The sequence below is a fragment of the Pantherophis guttatus genome, chromosome 1 (assembly GCF_059756535.1).
Source record: "Pantherophis guttatus breed Tessera chromosome 1, ASM5975653v1, whole genome shotgun sequence".
In the NCBI taxonomy this organism is placed as follows: Eukaryota; Metazoa; Chordata; class Lepidosauria; order Squamata; family Colubridae; genus Pantherophis; species Pantherophis guttatus.
Genome location: NC_142063.1, coordinates 292,243,316 through 292,257,824, shown reverse-complemented (window position 1 = coordinate 292,257,824; position 14,509 = coordinate 292,243,316).

Sequence of the window (14,509 nt, the reverse complement as noted above, 5' to 3'; positions counted from 1 at the left end):
CACAAACAGAATAAGCTATCCCCTTCCAAAGTTTAATTTGGGGATAATGCTGAAGAACAAACATCGTTTTTTCTCCATTGAACTGATCATCATGGTTAGTCTTGAAAACCTGTTTTGGCATATCGGGTATTTTGATTCTGAGCACTGTGTTGGGTTATTTGAAAAGCTGTGAAAAAACAATCACAGTACAGCTTTACAAAAGTCCCATTCTGAAAGAATCTGATTTCATCAACTATTTTTGCTCCAACTTTAGGAAATAATCTTTTATCTGAGACTCTTAGTTTGATGAAAGTAGAAAATTGCTTCCTTAAAGCAACCCCCCCCAAATATCTATAATTACTTAATGGAAAGATACTTTCAATTAAGGAAGAGGCTTTACAATACAGTTATAATTAGAAATAGGCACATCAGTCCTAAAGTCTTAAAAGATTAAGAATGTCCCTAAACCATTTCTTGATGCTATATCCTGTGTCTTTGGCAGAGTTTCAGCTATCTACTATTTGGTGTTTAAGAACCTTAGCAACTCATCTGGACTGATCCCAGCTTTCAGAGATGTGTCCTGGTTGGATTAATGCTTATACATGCCTCCTTGTATGGAACATATGAGGGAAAAAAAGCAAATGAAAATTATAGAACAAGTCCTTTGTAGCATTATGATTACACTTTATTACACTTTTTATACTTTATTTCCACTTTAGGAGAAACCCTCCCATATTACCACCTCTTACAATACTAGACAACGCAGTATCAACAGTAGAGACCTTCAAATTTCTAGGTTCTACCATATCTCAAGTCCTAAAATGGACACCTAACATCAAAAATGTCATCAAAAAAGCAGAACAAAGAATGTTCTTTCTGTGCCAACTCAGAAAGCTAAACTGCCCAAGGACCTGCTGATCCAGTTCTACAGAGGAATTATTAAGTCTGTCATCTGCACCTCTATAACTGTCTGGTTTGGTTCTACAACCCAACAAGACAGACACAGACTTCAGAGGATAATTAGAACTGCAGAAAAAACAATTGCTACCAACCTGCCTTCCATTGAGGACTTGTATACTGCACGAGTCAAAAAGAGGGCTGTGAAAATATTTACAGACCCCTCACATCCTGGACATAAACTCTTTTAACTCTTACCCTCAAAACGACACTATAGAGCACTGCACACCAAACAACTAGACACAAGAACATTTTTTTCCTGAACACCATTACTCTGCTAAACAAATAATTCCCTCAACACTGTCAAACTAGTTATTAAGTCTGCATTACTATTAATCTTCTCATCGTTCCTATCACCCATCTCCTCCCACTTATGACTGTATGACTGTAACCTTGTTGCTGGTATCCTTATGATTTATATTGACTGTTTTCTAATATGATTTGATTGCTTATTTGTTCCCTATGACTATCATTAAGTGTTGTACCTTATGATTCTTGATGAATGTATCTTTTCTTTTATGTACACTGAGAGCATATGCACCAAGACAAATTCCTTCTGTGTCCAATCACACTTGGCCAATAAAGAATTCTATTCTATTCTATTCTATTCTATTCTATTCTATTCTATTCTATTCTATTCTATTCTATTCTATTCTATTCTATTCTATTCTGTGGGAAACATTTAGGTGTCCTCATATTAGCCTTTATTTATTCCTTGTCAGATGTTTTTCTAAATAAGAGATATTATCACTGTATCTCTATCCCACTTATTTCACAGCATCCCAACCAGGGATGGGTTTCACTTACCTTTGCTACTGGTTCTGTGAATGTGCAGAGCATATTTGATGACATCTGGGTGGGTGGGCGGAGTCTCCTGCTGCCACTGCTACTGGTTCGCCCACCACCACAGTGGAACCCACCACTGATCCCAACACATTCTGCAGAGGTATTTCTTCATGATCACATTCAATTTAACACTTAGAAACCTGGTTCCTTTCTTTTAATTTGTGCAATGGATATGCACCACACAGAGAGTGGCTTCAAAGTTGAGACCCATTATTTGGGAAACCCATCTTAAGCCTCATAAAAGAATGTTCTGGCTCTCTGAAAAAGAACTCCAGTGCTAATTAAATAATTTGTGTATTGCTTTTTAACAGAGCAAAAAAAGATTGGGATTTTTAAAATTGCCATGTTGCTTCCAAAACAATCTTGTTTGGAAGGTAACCATTTCTGCTGCATCCTAACTCCCTGTTATCCCTGCTTTTCCAACTTGTGCCTTTTGTATAAAAGGTACAATTTTTATACTTCTTAAAAAATAAAACTACTCTAGTTGTGTTAAGAACAGAATAATGAATGGTTGCATTTATATATCATTCCAAACCATAATACACATTTTTCATTTCAGTTTACCCCAATATATGCTATGATGAATTAAGCTATGATGGCACATAACTTTTGGTTTATTTAGGAAATTGAAAGTGAGTACAGTATAGTACAAATCTAGCACATGATAGTATAACACATTTAGAAGTACAAAAGCTCTTTTAGGAGCTGTGGTGGTATACTGATTAGAATTCAGTATTACAGGCAAACTCAGCCAAGAGTTCAATCCTGACAGGTTCTCAAGGTTGACATAGCCTTCTATCCTTCCGAGGTCAGTAAAATGAGGACCCAGATTGTTGGGAGCAATATGCTGACTCTGTAAATTGCTTAGAGAGAGCTGTAAAGCACTATGGAGCAGTATATAAGTCTAAGTCTATTGCTACTGCTATTTAGAGGATTTTTTCTGCCTTATTGTATTTCACTAGGTTCATTTAATTTTACTTGTCTTTTATACTGGTTTCATAATAAAGTGCCTTCAGCACCTAACTGAATAGAGGGAAAAATTCAAAATGCAAGGGTGGATATCTGTATAGGGATTTTACTGCTAAGAAGAGGAACATAACTGGGACAGTGGGACACTGTTTTAAACAGGCAGATGGATGGACTCATGGTTTTTGAGATAAAGGAAATGATTCCCTTGAAGACACTTAAGGGGTGATGCTAATTTTGTGCAAATTCTATCACTTACAAGGATACATTGGATTTTCCGTACGGCATGATATACAAAAGTGGGCAGTGTGGTAGCCTAGTGGTGAAGATGCTTGCTTCCCACTCCGAAGGTTGAAAGTATCAGCAGATATTTCTCTCCCAGGGCACAAAGAAAACTATCTGCTGTGAACTCTGTGTGGCATCAGGAAGGGCATCTGACCAGTAAATCTGATTCAGCTCCATCCAGTCGTCCTGACTCTACCCTGAATTAAGGGATTACAGGGTCACAAAAGGATATTTTTTTATGTTGTACAAAAGTAAATGGGACCTGGATGTATTAATTGGGAAGAGGGAAATTTCCAGAAGTGTTTTTAGCTGAAATGGGATCTTCATCTTACCACATTAGGGAGCCTGGCACTCCCAGGATTTTCTGTACAGTATTTATAATTTTTCTTTCTAATCTTCCTTGTAAAGATTTCCCCACCAGTTCATTCGTTGTTTTTGGTTTGAACAGCAGAGGGAGGTATTGAGCTATCAGTCCTAAGGCATATACTGTACATACACAAAGCCTTATCAAATGACTAAATGAGCATTAGGACTGAACTAAATTGCTTCTCAAGAGACAATTGTATTGTTTTTTTCCCTGTACCACGCCATCTTCAGAATTAACTTATTTTTGACACTGTGTCCATTAATTAAAATCAATTACACACAGAGATGCAAGGGTGTAAATAGCATCTGAAGCAGTGGTGGGTTTCAAAATTTTTTACTACTGGTTCTGTGGGTGTGGCTTGGTGGGCGTGGCATGGCTTGATGGGCGAGGTTTGGTGGGCGTGGCAGGGGAAGGATACTGTAAAATCTCCATTCCCACCCCACTCCAGGAGAAGGTTACTGCAAAATCTGCTGTCAGCCTTGGAAGTCATATTAAGCCGGAAGCTTCAATGCTGCCATCTCCTCATGTGTGGGAAAATAGGAGGGGGGATTTAGGAGAGGGGAGTTAGTAGACATAATAACAGTTTTTCATATCGGTCAAGGTCAGGGCGGTCCAGCATCTGGAGGAGGAGTGGTCAAGGGCTGGGCCGAGGCGAAACCGATGGTAATTAGAGCATGTGACCGAAAGGGGAGAAAAGGGTTGGTTTTGGGAGCTTTGTATTAGTGAAGGAAAGCCCGGGTTTTTCAGATTCGGGATTTCCCAGATGTGCCAGTTTACCTATTGCTAGTAAAGAGAACTTTGGAAAATGCCTGCTTCCGCCTCTTTACTGGGAGTTGCGGGTTTTCTGGAACGCTGACATCCCCATTTCCTCCCGATCAGCTGGGATTTGGGAGGCAGAGAATAGATGTGGGCAGGGCCAGTCAGAATTTTTACTACCGCTTCTCCGAACTACTCAAAATTTCCGCTACCGGTTCTCCAGAACTGATTAGAACCTGCTGAAACCCACCTCTGATCTGAAGCAATCTTCTTGTCTCACTTTAGTTCAGCTTGAAAAACTAGTAGGGAGGGACCTGATTAATATATAGAGGGAGTTCATCTGGGAAATTCTGGGGTGATAGACCAAAAGAAGTTGAAAAAAACCTGGGAGGTTGAAAAAAAAAAAGGCAAATTACATTCATATTGTTGTTAGGAAACTACTTGCAAATTTCCAAACTTTAATGGTGAAAGGGGTGGCATATACATTTAATAAACAACCAAACTAATTGTTGACATTCACTCTACAGCAGTGTTTCTTCACTATTTTGCTGTCAGGACCCCACTTTTAAAAATTATGAAAGAGCCAAAGAGTTTTTGTTTGTATGGGATATATATTCTCTTATTCTATAAAACCTTATCCTTTTCTATGTGGATTACATGGTCCCATAGACTTTGCATCATTCCCTAGTAACTGTGACATTGGGAAAGTATTAAAGTATGGCTCTTGGCCAGAAAAAGATTTCCTGCCCTTGGTTTAACCATAGGTTGCTGTTAGTTTATTCTATTGGCTTTTTCCGAAGCTGCTAATAATTCGATTTGATTTCCCAGCTCATGCAAGCAGAGGTATGACTATGCAGATTGTCTCCGTCACTTGTTTGACTCTCCAAGGAAGGTTTAATCATTAATCACTAGAATTGTTTGGTACAAATGTATCTTGACTGATTGTATTCAGTGCTTTGATTAAATCTTAACATTAAAACTATGTGAATATTAATTGAGTCAAAAGGAGACAGGATTAGTTCAAAAAGAGAGAGAATCTTCTAGCTTAGCACTAAGAAGGCCCTTAATAAAGTTCTAAACATAATTAGACAAGAGATCAATTTCATTTGCTAAATCTTTGCCTACAGGGATGTGACAGACGTTGATTCATCTACCACACAGCAGCCCCTTGCTGAGGAGGGCTGCCTATCTGTTGGCTGCAGCCTCTGTTTAATTATTGTGAGTGCAAGTGTGATCTGGAGAGAACTGCTTGCTTGCAGAAAAACTGTGACTTGGGTTTGCTTGCTTTTCCAAGAATATAAGGAGAGGTTGGAAGCAGTGTGATAGAAACAGTCGCTCCCCAAAAAGCATAAGCCAGGTAAAGATAGTAAGGAATACACTGCTTAACATGCTGGAAGTGTAACTTTTAAAATGTTGTGCTGTTAATTGACACAGATGATTGTGCACAGTAGGATGTGGATTTGGGGCATAGTTTCAAACAGATGGCATCAGTATATATATTTTTTTAAAGAAATATAAATCCATCTGCCCCAACGCACTACTTCCCATAGTTCTGTCAGGCAGGATCTCTCTAGTTACTTTAAATATTAGTCATGTCATATGCTACTCCTGGCTTTTTAATGTGTGTTTGTTTTTATCAAAAGACTTCAATACTTTCTATGTTGTGACTCTTGTACAGAAAAAGGAGAGTTATAGGCAAGACCATTTTAGCACAGATACATTTGTATTTACTAGAGAAAACCCCTTTTAGGGTTATTATTGCAAATGTTTGGAAAACTGTGAACTTGTTGAAGGTTTTGCTTACAGGCCAAAGAAGTAAATGGCAGAGGAGAAAGAGAGAGAGAAAAAAAAGAATGGCTCAAAGTCTGAACCGATCTCTGGTATGTTCCCTGAAAAAGATTCAATGTTCAGAATTGCTAAATTGCCCATAAATCTGAAAAAAAGATGGATCTTGGATATTAACAGAAACACAACTGAGACAAAATTAAAAGCACTCTTTGTTCCTCTTTAGGTGGAATGTGTGTCAGGATTTCAAAGGAATTTACAATTCTGATAATATTTCCACGAAGTGCGTGACTTTGACCTGAAAGCACATGCCATCATATCTAGGTTTAGCAGTAGAAATTTGGGCTTTAGGTAAGAACCCCTGCTACTTTACCCTCCCTCCCTCCCTCAACTATTCAGTAATGGATGTTGCCAGAAGGGCTGGCCAAAACTGATAAATCAAATGAAGCTGCTAAATGCTTTGTCAGACGACCAGATTTCTTAAACCAACTTTATCTGCTTTGGCTGGATATATCTGTCCAGGACCACAGATGGAATGCTTCATCATTATTCATTATTGGTTTCTTTTAACTGGAGATGCCACAGACTGAAAACTGCATCTTCTGCACGTGGGGTTTAGCGCCCACCCACCCAGAGTCTACTGACTTTCCATCATTATCCGTGAGTGGGATTCACTGTCCCACTCAAAGTCTGTGTACCGTCTGTAGGTTTTTTTGTACTCATAGCTCTTGCTTGAGGAGCCAGTGGAAGCTATGACCAGGAGAGCTTTTTTTATACATATACCTTGTGTGCCAATAATGCCCATTCCTCAAAGACATTCATGCCTCATACCTCCCAATTGGATTGTTGCAATGTGTTCTATAAGGGGAAGCCCTCGAAGAGCATTTGGAAACTTTGGATGGTCCAGAAAGTACCGTAGTGGCATGTGTAATTAAAGTATGCTACAATAAGCCAATGTAACTCCACTGCTTTGTGAACTGCAAAGGATTTCACTAGGTTTCTGGGTTCAATTTAAGGTGCCGATTGCCACCATTAAAGTTCTACATGGCATGGAACCAGGTTACTTAGGGGAATACTTCACTCCAGTGGTTTTTGACTGCCCCACCAGATGAGGAAAAGTGGGTATGATCTGGATGCCGCTGATAAAACAATGTCATTTAGTGGGTTGCTAGAAGTATGTCTTCTTTGTTAAGGCACTACCTTGTGAAACAACCCTCCTCAATCACCCTGAAATACTCCATTGGCTTTTTACAAAGTTATAAAGAGCTGGTTGTTTCCCCAGGCATTGGAGTCAGGATATTAGTATGGAATCTCTGGCACAGGTGCATTTGTCTCATGGTTTTGTGTTTTCATTAAGCCTCCATGAAGCTTCGGTTGTTGTTTTTATATCTTAATATAAACATCTGTTTGTTCTTAGATAGGCAGCCATATAAATTAGATTAGTAAATATAAATGAATGAAGAAAGCCATGCATTGTAAGACAATGCTACAGAAATTCATTGAAATACAAGGCCCCCAGCCCTGAGTAAAGATAACCTATTTGGAAAGCTATCCCACTTCATGATAGCAAAAGCCAACAATTGGTCCAGAAAAATAATCATACTCCCCCATTCCTCTTCTAGCAGGGAGTATATATCTAAGGTGACCAGATTTTAACATTGGTAAAGAGGGACATTGTGGGCGTGGCTTATTTTGTGGGCGTGGCTAGCTGGTCATGTGACTGGGTGGGCGTGGCTAGCTGGTCATGTGACCGGGTGGCCATGGCTATGTCTATAGGGTAAGGTGAACAGATTTTAACATTGGTAAGAAGGACACCATTGTGGGCGTGGCTTATTGTGTAGGCGTGGCTTGGAGGCCATGTGACTGGGTGGGCGTGGCTACCTGGTCATGTGACCGGGTGGCCATGGCTATGAGTATAGGGACTACTCAGAGGGCTGAAAAGTCATTTCTGACAGGTCCTCACACTTTTGACTGGTCCTCACACTTATGACCATCCTCACATTTATGCCCGTGCAGCATTCTTAACAACCATGTCACTCATTTCACAACTGCTTCTCTTCAACAAGGTGACAAGATAGGGCAAAAATGTAAAATGTGAGGACAGTCGTAAGTTCGAGGACTGGTCAAAAGTGTGAGGACCAGTCAAAAATAACTTTTTCAGCCCTCTGAGTAGTCCATATGCACAAAAGGACTAACCAGAGGGCTGAAAAAAGTCATTTCTGACAGGTCCTCGCACTTTTGACTGGTCCTCACACTTATGACCATCCTCACATTTATGCCCGTGCAGCATTCTTAACAACCATGTCACTCATTTCACAACTGCTTCTCTTCACCATGATGACAAGATAGGGCAAAAATGTAAAATGTGAGGACAGTCATAAGTTCGAGGACTGGTCAAAAGTGTGAGGACCAGTCAAAAATAACTTTTTCAGCCCTCTGAGTAGTCCATATGCACAAAAGGACTAACCAGAGGGCTGAAAAAAGTCATTTCTGACAGGTCCTCGCACTTTTGACTGGTCCTCACACTTATGACCATCCTCACATTTATGCCCGTGCAGCATTCTTAACAACCATGTCACTCATTTCACAACTGCTTCTCTTCACCATGATGACAAGATAGGGCAAAAATGTAAAATGTGAGGACAGTCATAAGTTCGAGGACTGGTCAAAAGTGTGAGGACCAGTCAAAAATAACTTTTTCAGCCCTCTGAGTAGTCCATATGCACAAAAGGACTAACCAGAGGGCTGAAAAAAGTCATTTCTGACAGGTCCTCGCACTTTTGACTGGTCCTCACACTTATGACCATCCTCACATTTATGCCCGTGCAGCATTCTTAACAACCATGTCACTCATTTCACAACTGCTTCTCTTCACCATGATGACAAGATAGGGCAAAAATGTAAAATGTGAGGACAGTCATAAGTTCGAGGACTGGTCAAAAGTGTGAGGACCAGTCAAAAATAACTTTTTCAGCCCTCTGAGTAGTCCATATGCACAAAAGGACTAACCAGAGGGCTGAAAAAAGTCATTTCTGACAGGTCCTCGCACTTTTGACTGGTCCTCACACTTATGACCATCCTCACATTTATGCCCGTGCAGCATTCTTAACAACCATGTCACTCATTTCACAACTGCTTCTCTTCACCATGATGACAAGATAGGGCAAAAATGTAAAATGTGAGGACAGTCATAAGTTCGAGGACTGGTCAAAAGTGTGAGGACCAGTCAAAAATAACTTTTTCAGCCCTCTGAGTAGTCCATATGCATTAAAGGATTACAGCAATAGAGAGGGATGAAGGAATGGAAATTAGAGTAGGAGTGAAGGTAAGAGAGGGAGGAAGAGAGGAGGAGAAGGAGAAAGAAAGAGGAAGTAGGGAGGAGAAAAAGAGGGTGGGGGGAAGAGAAAGTAAGAAGGAAAGAAAAGAGAGAGGTGGTAGGTTTGAGGAGAAAGATTGCTGTACAATAAAAAAGATGAAAGGGAAGAAAGCCAACCCCAAGCAAATATAAAGATATTAAGATAAAGAATGAATTGTTAAACTTTAAAGAATAAAAGAGAACAAATATGAATAAATAGCAATAATTAGAAACACACATACAAACATACAATGTATTTTCTTTGAACAGAATATTTGGCTGGTTCACAAATTTAAACAGCGTTTAGTCATTTCAATTAAATTTACAATTTCTATATTTCCTTTCTGCCATATTTATTCCTCATCTATTTTTTAAAAAAACCAATATTACCCTTCATCCTCATCTCTAATCTTAATCAAATTCAATTTTCCCTTCTATTCTATATTATACCCTTCCCATTGTCATCTATTTTTATATCCATCCTCACATTGTTTAATTATGTAATTATGTAATACAGTTGTTTAATACAAATTCAACATTTTAATATAAATCAATTAGTTATAAAACTATCTTTTTTGTATATTAATCAATATGAACATGAATATTCCAATTATTTCCATGCAATCCAATTTCTTACAAATCAATTAATTATATTTACCAATAATAATAAACCAAATAATTTCTCCCATATATTCCTCCAAACCACAACTTAACCATTTCTGCTTTCAACACAATATACAATTAATAGTATCTCAATTATTACAATTCCCTAGTTAAATACAGCTTTTTTTCCTTTGTGTTTTAAAATCTTGAACTCTCCTCCTAAATTTCCCATTGTTTGCAGTTTTTCACCTACCTTTTTTGGGGAGGAAAAATAAAAATAAAAATAAATCTCTCTCTGCCTCATTTTGTCACGCTGCACCAAAGACCCTGGTTTCGGTTTCGTTTCTGAAGCTTAGCTAGGGGGAAAAAAAACTGCTTTACACTGATTGCCTGTAGGGCGGCCCTTTGAAGCCCCGGGCAAGAGTTTAAACAGTTTTTTTTTCTTCTAGCCATCAGCTGGGGCTCAAGAAAAATCGGGACTTTTTTGAAACGCCGCGGGACGCGGGACAAATTGCTCAAAAGCGGGACTGTCCCGCCAAAAGCGGGACGTCTGGTCACCTTATATATATCAGTTGATTTCTACATCAAAACAGACAAGAGATTGAATTAAAATAAAAATGAGAGTGCTTAAAATGATATACTGTAGTAATCTTACTCTATCAAATTCTGATCAAATGATATCAGAACAGCTTCTTCCTATCCATCAAAACCTCCAACACTAAATCCTAATGTTTAAATCATAGTGAATGCCAAAGGCTTTCTTAAACATATCTTTAAAAATATGGCTGCAGAAGACAACAAAATTCATGGGAAGTTTCAACAAGATGACCATTGGAGGGTTGTCGTGAATAATATTTTCCTTGCCTCAGTATCTACATGGCATAAAAGAAAGAAAGAAAGAAGGTTTATACATTGTTCCACCACTTACTGCATAGTGCACAGTGTAGCACTATATAGTTGTAAATTGAAGCGAAGTCCCATAAAGAAATTTGATGGCTATGTGTCTATGGAGATTCTCAGTCATTCAGTCATAGTTGTCTCAAAGGTGCTTTTTTTAAAAAGGCAACTGTTTTTTCCTTGAGAAAGAAAAAGAAGACATTTCGCTTCTCATCCAAGAAGCTTCATTAGTTGTGATGGTGGGGGGAGGGGATGTAAGGATAGGTACCAGTGGTGGGTTCCGCCCGGTTCCACTGAGCCGGTAACGGTGACGATATGACGTCACCGAACCGGTTCTGCCCCCCCGCACCCCCACTCCCCCCACATACTTTTTATTTGGCCCCACCCCCAATCTATTGCTGTCTCCTGAGCCTCAGCTGATCAGCTAGAAGGAAAAAAAACTGTTTAAACTCTTGCCGCGGGGCTTCAAAGGGCCACCCTACAGCTGATCAGTGGTAAAAAGGCAGTTTGGTGGTAGACCGGTGCCTCCAAAAACAAATGAGTAGACCAGTACAGCTCTGCAAGCAGTTAAAAGCCTGGTAGACCAGTACCTCTGCTAAATCCTAAGGAATTGTCACATGACCATCAAGCCATGCCCACAAAATAAGCCATGCCCACAGAACCGGTAGTAAAAAATGTTAGAACCCACCCCTGATAGGTACTGACAGTTAGGACTGGATGGTGGGAGGATGGAAGGATAGGTTCTGACAGGATAGTTGGGGGGGGGGGGAATGGAAGGATTATACTGCTTTACAGTCATCTGGTCATTAGCGCTCCCTCTCCCCCTCCTTCCCTCTGTCTCTCTGTCTCTCCATCCCCAAGTGGCCTCAATGGCTCTCAGAGAGACTGCTAATGACCTGATGACTTCAAAAAAATACAATCCTTCCATCCTCTCACATCCTGTCAGACCTATCCTTCCATCCCCATACCATCACAATTGATGAAGCTTTTTGGATGAGAAGCGATATGTCTTCTTCTTCTTCAAGCAAAAAAACAAAAACAAAAAACAGTTCAGTTGCCTTTTTTGAAAAAACACCTTTGAGACTTGATGGCTAGGCTTCTTATTTTCTTCATGAACACAAATTTATTGTCTTTATTAAAATGCAAACAATGCTATCATGCAAGGTTTAGTCTCCACTCACAGCATTTTTCCAGCTCTACCAATAAAAATAACTGAAACTGGTGGGGTGGAGTAGGGTGAAGGGAGAAGACAGGAAAATTAAATAGTGTTTTCTGAGATTTCCAGCTTGAATCGCTGGTAATCTAACCTCAGCAATTTATTGCCAGGGCTTGTTCATAAATAAGAATCTAATCATCTATTATATAGAATTTAATTATATATTACAGTTAAAAGATTGTTCTCTGAGCTTTTTATATCCCATCAGCTCTTCCCTCTGTTTCTTAAAGTTTTCATTGGTATCTGTGAAAACCATCCCACACTAGGCAGAATCAATTTAGTTTTTTATATTTACTGAGCAATGCATTACTTTAACTTTCATCTCTATCTTTCAATTTAGGCAAAAAAGGAAAGAACATCTTATCTGTCAGGTGAAAGCAATCAGAACCTCTAGTGAAGAGTCTCAATAATAGTTTATTGCTAATCAACTATACAAGAATCTCCCTCTTGATCTCTCCTTCCAGTCTAGCTGGAGATTCCACTTTATCTCTTTATATATATATACTAAGCACAAAAGGCACAATATAACCCAGGATCAGTCATATCAGTTAAATGCAACTTTATCTCCAACCAATTACATTTTCTTGTAGTCACAAAGAGCACACATTTCTCAGGTTTTATGATGCCACTTGGGAAGAAATAACTTGTTGAGGAATTCGCAGAGCAACCCTTGAGTAGCAAGGGTGTGCACATGAAAAGCAATTGAGAGTAGTTAGGAAATAACACAGCCAACACAGAGATACACTGAGTTGTTTACTTTCAGGAAATAGTAATAAGGCACAGTCCAATAAACAGTCCAGGTCATACACAGATAAAGCAGTAGATAGTAAAACAATAGTCCAGGGATAATCCAATAACAAAGTCTTCTTACCAGTTGTCGTAGTCATACACATTAACAGTTCTTCTATATTTGCAAACAGTAGCAAACACAGCAAAGCAGCAAAAATCAGCAAAGAGAGCAAAGAGAAACAAACCAGGTTTCTAGCTCCCTCTTAAGGACATTGGCTACAGAGCTAACGAATCAGGACACAGTATGATGCAATACAGCAATACAGCAGTCTTAAAGCAATATTGATGGTTTATATATTGCCAACCCAACAAGTTAGGTAAAATCATTTCCTAACATAACTCTTATATTTTGCCAGAATAAGTTAAATATATATACAGTAAGGAAAAAGCAAAGGAAACATGTAGTTCACTTTCAAAATAGTAAGAGAACAACAAAATTATTTATCAATATGTGCTAAAGATGAATTAATTGATGTAAGAATGAATGAGGGCTCCTTGGTACTCTCTGAATTTGGTTGTTTTCTTGCAGACATTTTATTACCCAAACTAAGTAACATCATCAGTGCTAACATCATCATGACTAGTACTGATGATGTTACCTAGTTTGGGTAATGAATATCTGCAAGAAAACCAAGGTCAAAGAGCACCAAGGACACCGCATTTTAACCCGCATTTTGACTTACAAATATTCTCCTTTATTGATAAGAATGAACATATGGAATAATGTGAATAAGCTATCTAATGTTGAAACAGATAATCGAGCTAGTATTGTCTGAAGAATGGACAGGCCTTAAATCTATGGGATTTTAAAATAAAATTTATTCCAACCCAACTGGAAGCTACAGGGATTGAATCTAAGACCTTTTCTATGTTCTGCAGTATTACTGAGTTTTCCATTAAACTCTCAGGCTCTGGTTTTGCTGCAATGAAATAAAATGATTCTTTGTCTAGACTGTCAGCTCTAGACTCCTGAATGAGAATGGCATACCAGTTTTCTGCCAACAATATTCTCTCTCTAAGAAACAGTTCCAGTCAAACCTCACTTCTTTTGCTTGCAAGAAGTCCAAGAACATTACTGCAACGCTCTCTACATGGGGCTCCCCTTGAGGAGCACCCGGAGGCTCCAACTGGTCCAGAATGCGGCCGCGCGGGTAATTATGGGAGCTGCATGGCGCTCCTGCGTAACACCGCTCCTGCGCGAGCTGCACTGGCTCCCAGTGGTCTTCCGGGTGCGCTTCAAGGTGTTGGTTACCACCTTTAAAGCGCTCCATGGCATAGGACCTAGTTATCTTCGAGACCGCCTTCTGCCACCGACGACCTCCCATCGACCCGTGGGCTCCCACAGAGAGGGCCTCCTCGGGGTGCCATCAGCCAAGCAATGCAGGCTGGTGACCCCCAGGGGGAGGGCCTTCTCTGTGGGGGCTCCCACCCTCTGGAATCAGCTGCCCCCAGAGATAAGGAGAATCCAAGACCTTCCGCCTTCCGCCGTGCCTTTAAAACTTTCCTTTTCCAACAAGCCGAGCTGGCCTAACAAATCCTTTTAAATGATTTTAAATTCGTTTGTCTTTTTAAATTTTGGGCCAAATTGAGATATTTCCTTTTAATCTGTTCTTAATTCATGTATTATTATGTATTATTATGTATTATGTATTTATGTGTTTTTACTTGGCTGTACACAGCCCTGAGTCCCTAGGGAGAAGGGCGGTAT